The sequence below is a fragment of the Lolium perenne genome, chromosome 2 (genome assembly GCF_019359855.2).
Source record: "Lolium perenne isolate Kyuss_39 chromosome 2, Kyuss_2.0, whole genome shotgun sequence".
Lineage (NCBI taxonomy): Eukaryota > Viridiplantae > Streptophyta > Magnoliopsida > Poales > Poaceae > Lolium > Lolium perenne.
Genome location: NC_067245.2, coordinates 196,666,253 through 196,677,599, shown reverse-complemented (window position 1 = coordinate 196,677,599; position 11,347 = coordinate 196,666,253).

Sequence of the window (11,347 nt, the reverse complement as noted above, 5' to 3'; positions counted from 1 at the left end):
CGTAGATGGAGGCGCCCTAGGCGTGTAGCGCCCAGCTCCCGTAGCACGACCTTTGATTTGCGCTTCTTCAGCCAACTGTGTTTCAGCTTCTCTTACATGATGTAGCAACTCATTCATTGTAGTGTAACTGTGATGACGAACAATGTCTTTGATATCATACTTCAAACCGTGTAGGAAACGCTGCATTGTCATCTGAAGTGACTCATGGACACGGCCACGCTGCATAAGCATCTCCATCTCCATGAAATATTCATCAACAGTCTTCACACCTTGTCTCAATAGAGTCAACTTATCATATATTGTACGCAAATAATTAGTGGGCACAAAATGAGCTTGCATAATGGCCTTCATCTCACGGCATGTACGAACTGGTAGCTCGTTATCTTCTTGACGAGTACGTGTAACTCCATCCCACCAACGCAAAGCATAGCCATCGAATTCTGAAGAAGCAAGCTTGATCTTCCTATCTTCAGTATACTCATGTAAGCGCCATAACTTCTCAATCTTCAACTCCCAAGTGAGGTATTCTTCAACATCAGCTCCTCCTTCAAACTTGGGGTATGGAGAACTTGCGCTTACCCAAACCATCTTCTTCCTCAAACCCACGACCATGGCATCCGAGTTCAACGAAACCACGAGCGCGGTTACCACGTCCAGCACCATGACCAATGCCAGGTGCTTCATCCTGAAGATCAGGGTCTTCTGCTTCTTGTTGTTGTTGTGTAATATTGTCAACAGCCAGTTGCAAAACTTGAAGACTGCGCTGGATATCCGTCATTTGATCTTTCATTGTAGTGACAGTCTCACTAGTAGCATCCAGCTTCTGGGAAATCCCTTGGACCGTCCCCATAAGCTCATCATCCTGAATGCGGAATTCATGTCGCATCTCATTACGAAGAGCTTCATACTCCCTCCATGTCATCACATCCGTAGAATTCTTGTTTTTCTGGTTAACAATTTTCTCATCACTAGCAGACATGGTTAGTAGGTTAGTGCACTAAATCAAAAAGGATATGGTGGTACTCTCACAACTCACTCAAAACTGATAAGAAAAGGAAATCTTAACGCTCCAAAGTGAATTAGTATTGCTTACCACTTGTAGGGACAACTAGTGCACGGATGTAGCGAAGCGAATATCAAGGGTATAAGAACAAATCACACGGCAAAGCAGGATATATGGGCCTGTAGGTAGGCTACCTATTTGCACCAATAACAAGCTCTAGCGCTGACCGTAGACAACCAATGATACTCACACAAGGCGAGAAATGTGGCAATGCAACTATATGGATGAAAGGTTGCAATGCACTCGAGATACACTAGCAAAGCTCAACAAAACAGGCACAAGATTGCTCAACTACAGGTGCGGAAAAGTAAAATAGGCTTCACTTGATCTTACTAGCACTTCACACTTTTTCTTTTATTTTCTTTGTGTAACACACTCAGCTATGTAGCTCTTTTTGCTTCTTTTCTATTTATTTTTTTGATCTTATGACTCAACTCCTTCATAACACGGCCAACAGATAATGCAAAGCACCAAAACCCTAATAAGCAGCCTGTCGAGCGGTAAAACTAGTCTCTTCTGGGGAAGTTCCTAGTCACGTATATCGAAAGGCTGTGGCTATGGTTTGGACAAACACACTGTATGCTATGTGGACTCGGAGCAACAAAAACTGACTCTAGATGAAAGCGGAAACACAAACCCTAACAATACTAGATGGAAGAAAAAGAGACGCAAAAACAACTACGAAAAGCAACTAAAAACTCAAAATTAGTGCAATCTAAAGCTATGGCAAACCCTAACCCTAATATTTTTAACTTTTTCTGGATAGGAAACACTCACAACTCAACTATGGGGTGGATTGTGGATGGCTTACCGAGGAAACGCTGAAATCTGATACCAAGATGATAAGGGGTGGCCCGCCGAAGAGCCAGTTGCTGTTTTCTGCTGTTTTTGGTTTCAGAAATCCTACAAAGGAAATATTCTCGGAATTTGACGAAATCAACGCCCAGGGTCTTATTTTTCCATGAAGCTTCCAGAAGACCGAAAGGGAAACGAAGTGGGGCGACGAGGCGACGCCACGCCAGGGCCGCGCGGCCAGGGCTGGGGCCACTCCGCCTTGTTGTGTGGGCCCCTCACGTCGCCCCCTGACCTACCCTTCCGCCTACTTAAAGCCTTCGTCGAGAAAACCCCAGTACCAAGAGCCACGATATGAAAAACCTTCCAGAGACGCCGCCGCCGCCAATCCCATCTCGGGGGATTCAGGAGATCGCCTCCGGCACCCTGCCGGAGAGGGGAATCATCTCCCGGAGGACTCTTCATCGCCATGATCGCCTCCGGATTGATGAATGAGTAGTTCACCCCTGGACTATGGGTCCATAGCAGTAGCTAGATGGTTGTCTTCTCCTCATTGTGCTATCATTGTTCGATCTTGTGAGCTGCCTAACATGATCAAGATCATCTATTTGTAATGCTACATGTTGCGTTTGTTGGGATCCGATGAATATGGAATACTATGTTATGTTGATTATCAATCTATATATGTGTTTTTTATGATCTTGCATGCTCTCCGTTGCTAGTAGAGGCTCTGGCCAAGTTGATACTTGTGACTCCAAGAGGGAGTATTTATGCTCGATAGTGGGTTCATGTCTCCATTAAATCTGGGGGAGTGACAGCAACCCCTAAGGTTGTGGATGTGTTGTTGCCACTAGGGATAAAACATCAATGCTTTGTCTAAGGATATTTGTGTTGATTACATTACGCACCATACTTAATGCAATTGTCTGTTGTTTGCAACTTAATACTGGAAGGGGTGCGGATGCTAACCCGAAGGTGGACTTTTTAGGCATAGATGCATGCTGGATAGCGGTCTATGTACTTTGTCGTAATTCCCTAAGTAAATCTCATATTAGTCATCATGATATGTATGTGCATTGTTATGCCCTCTCTATTTGTCAATTGCCCAACTGTAATTTGTTCACCCAACATGCTATTTCTTATTGAAGAGACACCACTAGTGAACTGTGGATCCCGGTCCATTCTTTTACATCTGAATACAATCTACTGCAATCATTGTTCTCTGCTGCTCATTGCAAACAAACATCATTTTCCACACCATACATTTAATCCTTTGTTTACAGCAAGCCGGTGAGATTGACAACCTCACTGTTAAGTTGGGGCAAAGTATTTTGATTGTGTTGTGTAGGTTCCACGTTGGCGCCGGAATCCCTGGTGTTGCGCCGCACTACACTCCTCCACCAACAACCTTCACGTGGCCTTTGACTCCTATTGGTTTGATAACCTTGGTTTCTTACTGAGGGAAAACTTGCTGCTGTACGCATCACACCTTCCTCTTGGGGTTCCCAACGGACATGTGCTTCACGCGTTATCAGCCATCTTACTCAGTTGATCCCACATGGTACTTCGACACCGGTGCAACAGATCACATGACTAGTGAGGTGGCCAAGCTCAACTCGCAGGAGCCCTACCATGGGCATGACAAGGTCAGCACCGCTGATGGTTCAGGTATGTCCATCACTCATGTTGGCCAGGCGTCTCTCCTTTCTAGCACCTCTCGTAGACTCCACCTTCGTAATGTTCTCTGTGTTCCACACGTTACTCGCGATTTATTATCTATTCGTAAGTTTACTTATGATAATTATGTTTTTTGTGAGTTTCATCATTTTCATCTTCTCATTAAGGACCGAGTCACACGCGAGATTCTACTTAGAGGTCGGGTCCATCAGGGCATGTATGCGCTGGAGGCGCCGCCGTCTGGGTCACCGGACCCGGAGGTCTTCAGCGGTGTGCGCGTGTCGCCGTCTCATTGGCATGCGCGGCTTGGTCATCATGCGTCCCCTATAGTCATCCATGTACTCCATCGTCATGAGCTTCCTACCTCGTTTAAGGATATTTGTGTTGATTACATTACACACCATACTTAATGCAATTGTCTGTTCTTTGCAACTTAATACTGGAAGGGGTGCGGATGCTAACCTGAAGGTGGACTTTTTAGGCATAGATGCATGCTAGATAGCGGTCTATGTACTTTGTCGTAATGCCCAATTGAATTTCACACTACTCATCATAATATGTATGTGCATTGTTATGCCCTCTTTATTTGTCAATTGCCCAACTGTAATTTGTTCACCCAACATGCTATTTCTTATTGGAGAGACACCACTAGTGAACTGTGGACCCCGGTCCATTCTTTTACATCAAATACAATCTAATTCAATACTTGTTTTTACTGTTCTTTGCAAACATCATCATCCACACTATACATATAATCCTTTGTTACAGCAAGCCGGTGAGATTGACAACCTCACTGTTACGTTGGGGCAAAGTACTTTGGTTGTGTTGTGCAGGTTCCACGTTGGCGCCGGAATCCCTGGTGTTGCGCCGCACTACACTCCGCCACCATCAACCTTCAACGTGCTTCTTGGCTCCTACTGCTTCGATAAACCTTGGTTTCTTACTGAGGGAAAACTTGCTGCTGTACGCATCACACCTTCCTCTTGGGGTTCCCAACGGACGCGTGCTGTACGCGTATCATGGGGCCCCTGTGCCTCCTCCGACTCTGCCCTTCCGTCTACTTATACTCTCCGTCGCGAAAACCCTATTACCGAGAGCCACGATACGGAAAAAGTTCCAGAGACGCCGCCGCCGCCAATCCCATCTCGGGGGATTCAGGAGATCGCCTCCGGCACCCTGCCGGAGAGGGGAATCATCACCCGGAGGACTCTACATCACCATGATCGCCTCCGGACTGATGTGTGAGTAGTTCATCCTTGGACTATGGGTCCATAGCAGTAGCTAGATGGTTGTCTTCTCCTCATTGTGCTATCATGTTAGATCTTGTGAGCTGCCTATTGATACGTCTCCGACGTATCGATAATTTCTTATGTTCCATGCCACATTATTGATGTTATCTACATGTTTTATGCACACTTTATGTCATATTCGTGCATTTTCTGGAACTAACCTATTAACAAGATGCCGAAGTGCCAGTTCCTGTTTTCTGCTGTTTTTGGTTTTAGAAATCCTAGTAACGAAATATTCTCGGAATCGGACGAAATCAACGCCCAAGTTCCTATTTTCACCGGAAGCATCCAGAACGCCCGGGAAGGACCAGAGGGGGGGCACTGGGCCCCCAGACCATAGGCCGGCGTGGCCCAGGCCCTGGCCGCGCCGCCCTATGGTGTCATCGCCCCTTCGACCCTCCTGCGCCGCCTCTTCGCCTATATAAAGCCCCTGGATCGAAAACCCTGATACGTTCGACGAAAACCACAGAAACCTTCCAGAGCCGCCGCCATCGCGAGGCCAAGATCTGGGGGACAGGAGTCTATGTTCCAGCACGCTGCCGGAGCGGGGAAGTGCCCCCGGAAGGCTTCTCCATCGACACCGCTGCCATCTCCACCGCCATCTTCATCACCGCTGCTGCTCCCATGAGGAGGGAGTAGTTCACCCCCGAGGCTGAGGGCTCCGCTGTAGCTATGTGGTTCATCTCTCTCCCATGTACCTCAATACAATAATCTCATGAGCTGCTTTACATGATTGAGATTCATATGAGTTTTGTATCACTACTATCTATGTGCTACTCTAGCAAAGTTATTAAAGTAGTTCTATTCCTCCTGCACGTGTGTAAAGGTGACAGTGTGTGCACCGTGTTAGTACTTGGTTTATGCTATGATCATGATCTCTTGTAGATTGCGAAGTTAACTATTGCTATGATAATATTGATGTGATCTATTCCTCCTACATATGCATGAAGGTGACAGTGTGCATGCTATGTTAGTACTTGGTTTAGTCTGTTGATCTATCTTACACTACAAGGTTACTAAAATATGAACAGTAATTGTGGAGCTTGTTAACTCCGGCATTGAGGGTTCGTGTAATCCTACGCAATGTGTTCATCATCCAACAAAAGTGTAGAGTATGCATTTATCTATTCTGTTATGTGATCAATGTTGAGAGTGTCCACTAGTGAAAGTGTAATCCCTAGGCCTTGTTCCTAAATACTGCTATCGCTGCTTGTTTACTGTTTTACTGTGTTACTACTGCTGCAATACTACCACCATCAACTACACGCCAGCAAGCTATTTTCTGGCACCGTTGCTACTGCTCATACTTATTCATACCACCTGTATTTCACTATCTCTTCGCCGAACTAGTGCACCTATTAGGTGTGTTGGGGACACAAGAGACTTCTTGCTTTGTGGTTGCAGGGTTGCATGAGAGGGGTATCTTTGACCTCTTCCTCCCTGAGTTCGATAAACCTTGGGTGATCCACTTAAGGGAAAACTTGCTGCTGTTCTACAAACCTCTGCTCTTGGAGGCCCAACACTGTCTACAGGAAAGGAGGGGGAACATAGACATCAAGCTATTTTCTGGCGCCGTTGCCGGGGAGGAAAGGTAAAAGGTACTCACACTCCGGATCTCGGCTACTAAGCTATTTCCCGGCGCTGTAAGTACTCGAAGCTATTTCCTTTAGATCCTGCAATTGCATCTTTCTGTTTCTTGTTTACACTAGTAAGGCATAATGGACAACAATGAGCTTTTTACTCTATTTCCTGATTTAAGACATGGATGGTTTGATCCGAAAATTAAAAAACCCATGGAACATATTAGTATGAATACTTTGAATACCATTGTTGCTAATGATATGGAAAATTCTAAGCTTGGGGAAGCTGGTTTTGATGAGCATGATCTTTTTAGTCCCCCAAGCATTGAGGAGAAAATTTTCTTTGATGATACTTTGCCTCCCATATATGATGATTATAATGATATTGGTCTTTTAGTGCCGCCTACTATGGAGAGTAATTTTTATGATGATAATACTATGCCTCCTACACTTGATGAGAATAATAATGATAGCTACTTTGTTGAATTTGCTCCCACTACAACTAATAAAATTGACTATGCTTATGTTGGGAGTAGTAATAATTTTATGCATGAGACTCATGATAAGAATGCTTTATGTGATAGTTATATTGTTGAGTTTGCTAATGTTGCTACTGAAAGTTATTATGAGAGAGGAAAATATGGTTGTAGAAATTTTCATGTTACTAAAACACCTCTCTATGTGCTGAAATTTTTGAAGCTACACTTGTTTTATCTTCTTATGCTTGTTACTTTGCTCTTCATGAACTTGTTTATTTACAAGATTCCTATGCATAGGAAGCATGTTAGACTTAAATGTGTTTTGTATTTGCCTCTTGATGCTCTCTTTTGCTTCAAATACTATTTCTTGCGAGTGCATCATTAAAACTGCTGAGCCCATCTTAATGGCTATAAAGAAAAGAACTTCTTGGGAGATAACCCATGTGTTATTTTGCTACAGTACTTTGTTTTATATTTGTGTCTTGGAAGTTGTTTACTACTGTAGCAACCTCTCCTAATCTTAGTTTTGTGTTTTGTTGTGCCAAGTGAAGCCTCTAATCGAAGGTTGATACTAGATTTGGATTTCTGCGCAGAAACAGATTTCTATCTGTCACGAATCTGGGATTTTCTCTCTGTAGAAAAATCATAAAAATATACCAATTTACGTGCGTGTTCCTCAGATATGTACGCAACTTTCATTAGTTTTGAGTTTTCTGATTTGAGCAACGGAAGTATTTATTAGAAATTCGTCTTTACGGACTGTTCTGTTTTGACAGATTCTGCCTTTTATTTCGCATTGCCTCTTTTGCTATGTGGGATGGATTTCTTTGTTCCATTAAACTCCAGTAGCTTTGAGCAATGTCCAGAAGTGTTAAGAATGATTGTGTCACCTCTGAACATGTGAGTTTTTGATTATGTACTAACCCCTCTAATGAAGTTTATGAGAAGTTTGGTGTGAAGGAAGTTTTCAAGGGTCAAGAGAGGAGATGATATACCATGATCAAGAAGAGTGAAAGCTCTAAGCTTGGGGATGCCCCGGTGGTTCACCCCTGCATATATCAAGAAGACTCAAGCGTCTAAGCTTGGGGATGCCCAAGGCATCCCCTTCTTCATCGACAAATTATCAGGTTCCTTCTCTTGAAACTATATTTTTATTCGGTCACATCTTATGTGCTTTTTCTTGGAGCGTCTGTGTGCTTTTGTTTTTGTTTGTGTTTGAATAAATTGGATTACATCATGCTTGTGTGGGAGAGAGACACGCTCCGCTGGTTCGTATGAACACATGTGTTCTTAGCTCATAATATTCATGGCGAAGTTTCTTCTTCGTTAAATTGTTATATGGTTGGAATTGGAAAATGATACATGTAGTAATTGCTATAAATGTCTTGGGTAATGTGATACTTGGCAATTGTTGTGCTCATGATTAAGCTCTTGCATCATATGCTTTGCACCCATTAATGAAGAAATACATAGAGCATGCTAAAATTTGGTTTGCATATTTGGTCTCTCTAAGGTCTAGATAATTTCTAATATTGAGTTTGAACAACAAGGAAGACGGTGTAGAGTCTTATAATGTTTACAATATGTCTTTTATGTGAGTTTTGCTGCACCGTTCATCCTTGTGTTTGTTTCAAATAACCTTGCTAGCCTAAACCTTGTATCGAGAGGGAATACTTCTCATGCATCCAAAATACTTGAGCCAACCACTATGCCATTTGTGTCCACTATACCTACCTACTACATGGTATTTTCCGCCATTCCAAAGTAAATTGCTTGAGTGCTACCTTTAAAATTCCATCATTCACCTTTGCAATATATAGCTCATGGGACAAATAGCTTAAAAACTATTGTGGTATTGAATATGTAATTATGCACTTTATCGCTTATTAAGTTGCTCGTTGTGCGATAACCATGTTCACTGGGGACGCCATCAACTTTTCATTGTTGAATTTCATGTGAGTTGCTATGCATATTCGTCTTGTCTGAAGTAAGGGCGATCTACACTGAGTTGAATGGTTTGAGCATGCATATTGTTAGAGAAGAACATTGGGCCGCTAACTAAAGCCATGATCCATGGTGGAAGTTTCAGTTTTGGACAAACATCCTCAAATCTCTAATGAGAAAAGAATTAATTGTTGTTGAATGCTTAAAGCATTAAAAGAGGAGTCCATTATCTGTTGTCTATGTTGTCCCGGTATGGATGTCTAAGTTGAGAATAATCAAAAGCGAGAAATCCAAATGCGAGCTTTCTCCTTAGACCTTTATACAGGCGGCATAGAGGTACCCCTTTGTGATACTTGGTGAAAGCATATGTATTGCGGTGATAATCCAGGTAGTCCAAGCTAATTAGGACAAGGTGCGGGCACTATTAGTACACTATGCATGAGGCTTGCAACTTATAAGATATAATTTACATGATGCATATGCTTTATTACTACCGTTGACAAAATTGTTTCATGTTTTCAAAATCAAAGCTCTAGCACAAATATAGCAATCGATGCTTTTCCTCTATGGAGGACCATTCTTTTACTTTCAATGTTGAGTCAGTTCACCTATTTCTCTCCACCTCAAGAAGCAAACACTTGTGTGAACTGTGCATTGATTCCTACATACTTGCTTATTGCACTTATTATATTACTCTATGTTGACAATATCCATGGGATATACATGTTACAAGTTGAAAGCAACCGCTGAAACTTAATCTTCTTTTATGTTGCTTCAATGCCTTTACTTTGAATTATTGCTTTATGAGTTAACTCTTATGCAAGACTTATTGATGCTTGTCTTGAAGTGCTATTCATGAAAAGTCTTTGCTTTATGATTCACTTGTTTACTCATGTCATATACATTGTTTTGATCGCTGCATTCACTACATATGCTTTACAAATAGTATGATCAAGATTATGATGGCATGTCACTCCAGAAATTATCTGTGTTATCATTTTACCTGCTCGGGACGAGCAGAACTAAGCTTGGGGATGCTGATACGTCTCCAACGTATCGATAACTTCTTATGTTCCATGCCACATTATTGATGTTATCTACATGTTTTATGCACACTTTATGTCATATTCGTGCATTTTCTGGAACTAACCTATTAACAAGATGCCGAAGTGCCAGTTCCTGTTTTCTGCTGTTTTTGGTTTCAGAAATCCTAGTAACGAAATATTCTCGGAATCGGACGAAATCAACGCCCAAGTTCCTATTTTCACCGGAAGCATCCAGAACGCCCGGGAAGGACCAGAGGTGGGGCACTGGGCCCCCAGACCATAGGCCGGCGCGGCCCAGGCCCTGGCCGCGCCGCCCTATGGTGTCATCGCCCCTTCGACCCTCCTGCGCCGCCTCTTCGCCTATATAAAGCCCCTGGATCGAAAACCCTGATACGTTCGACGAAAACCACAGAAACCTTCCAGAGCCACCGCCATCGCGAGGCCAAGATCTGGGGGACAGGAGTCTCTGTTCCGGCACGCTGCCGGAGCAGGGAAGTGCCCCCGGAAGGCTTCTCCATCGACACCGCTGCCATCTCCACCGCCATCTTCATCACCGCTGCTGCTCCCATGAGGAGGGAGTAGTTCACCCCCGAGGCTGAGGGCTCCGCTATAGCTATGTGGTTCATCTCTCTCCCATGTACCTCAATACAATAATCTCATGAGCTGCTTTACATGATTGAGATTCATATGAGTTTTGTATCACTACTATCTATGTGCTACTCTAGCAAAGTTATTAAAGTAGTTCTATTCCTCCTGCACGTGTGTAAAGGTGACAGTGTGTGCACCGTGTTAGTACTTGGTTTATGCTATGATCATGATCTCTTGTAGATTGCGAAGTTAACTATTGCTATGATAATATTGATGTGATCTATTTCTCCTACATATGCATGAAGGTGACAGTGTGCATGCTATGTTAGTACTTGGTTTAGTCTGTTGATCTATCTTACACTACAAGGTTACTAAAATATGAACAGTAATTGTGGAGCTTGTTAACTCCGGCATTGAGGGTTCGTGTAATCCTACGCAATGTGTTCATCATCCAACAAAAGTGTAGAGTATGCATTTATCTATTCTGTTATGTGATCAATGTTGAGAGTGTCCACTAGTGAAAGTGTAATCCCTAGGCCTTGTTCCTAAATACTGCTATCGCTGCTTGTTTAATCGTTTTCTTGTGTTACTACTGCTGCAATACTACCACCATCAACTACACGCCAGCAAGCTATTTTCTGGCACCGTTGCTACTGCTCATACTTATTCATACCACCTGTATTTCACTATCTCTTCGCCGAACTAGTGCACCTATTAGGTGTGTTGGGGACACAAGAGACTTCTTGCTTTGTGGTTGCAGGGTTGCATGAGAGGGATATCTTTGACCTCTTCCTCCTTGAGTTCGATAAACCTTGGGTGATCCACTTAAGGGAAAACTTGCTGCTGTTCTACAAACCTCTGCTCTTGGAGGCCCAACACTGTCTACAGG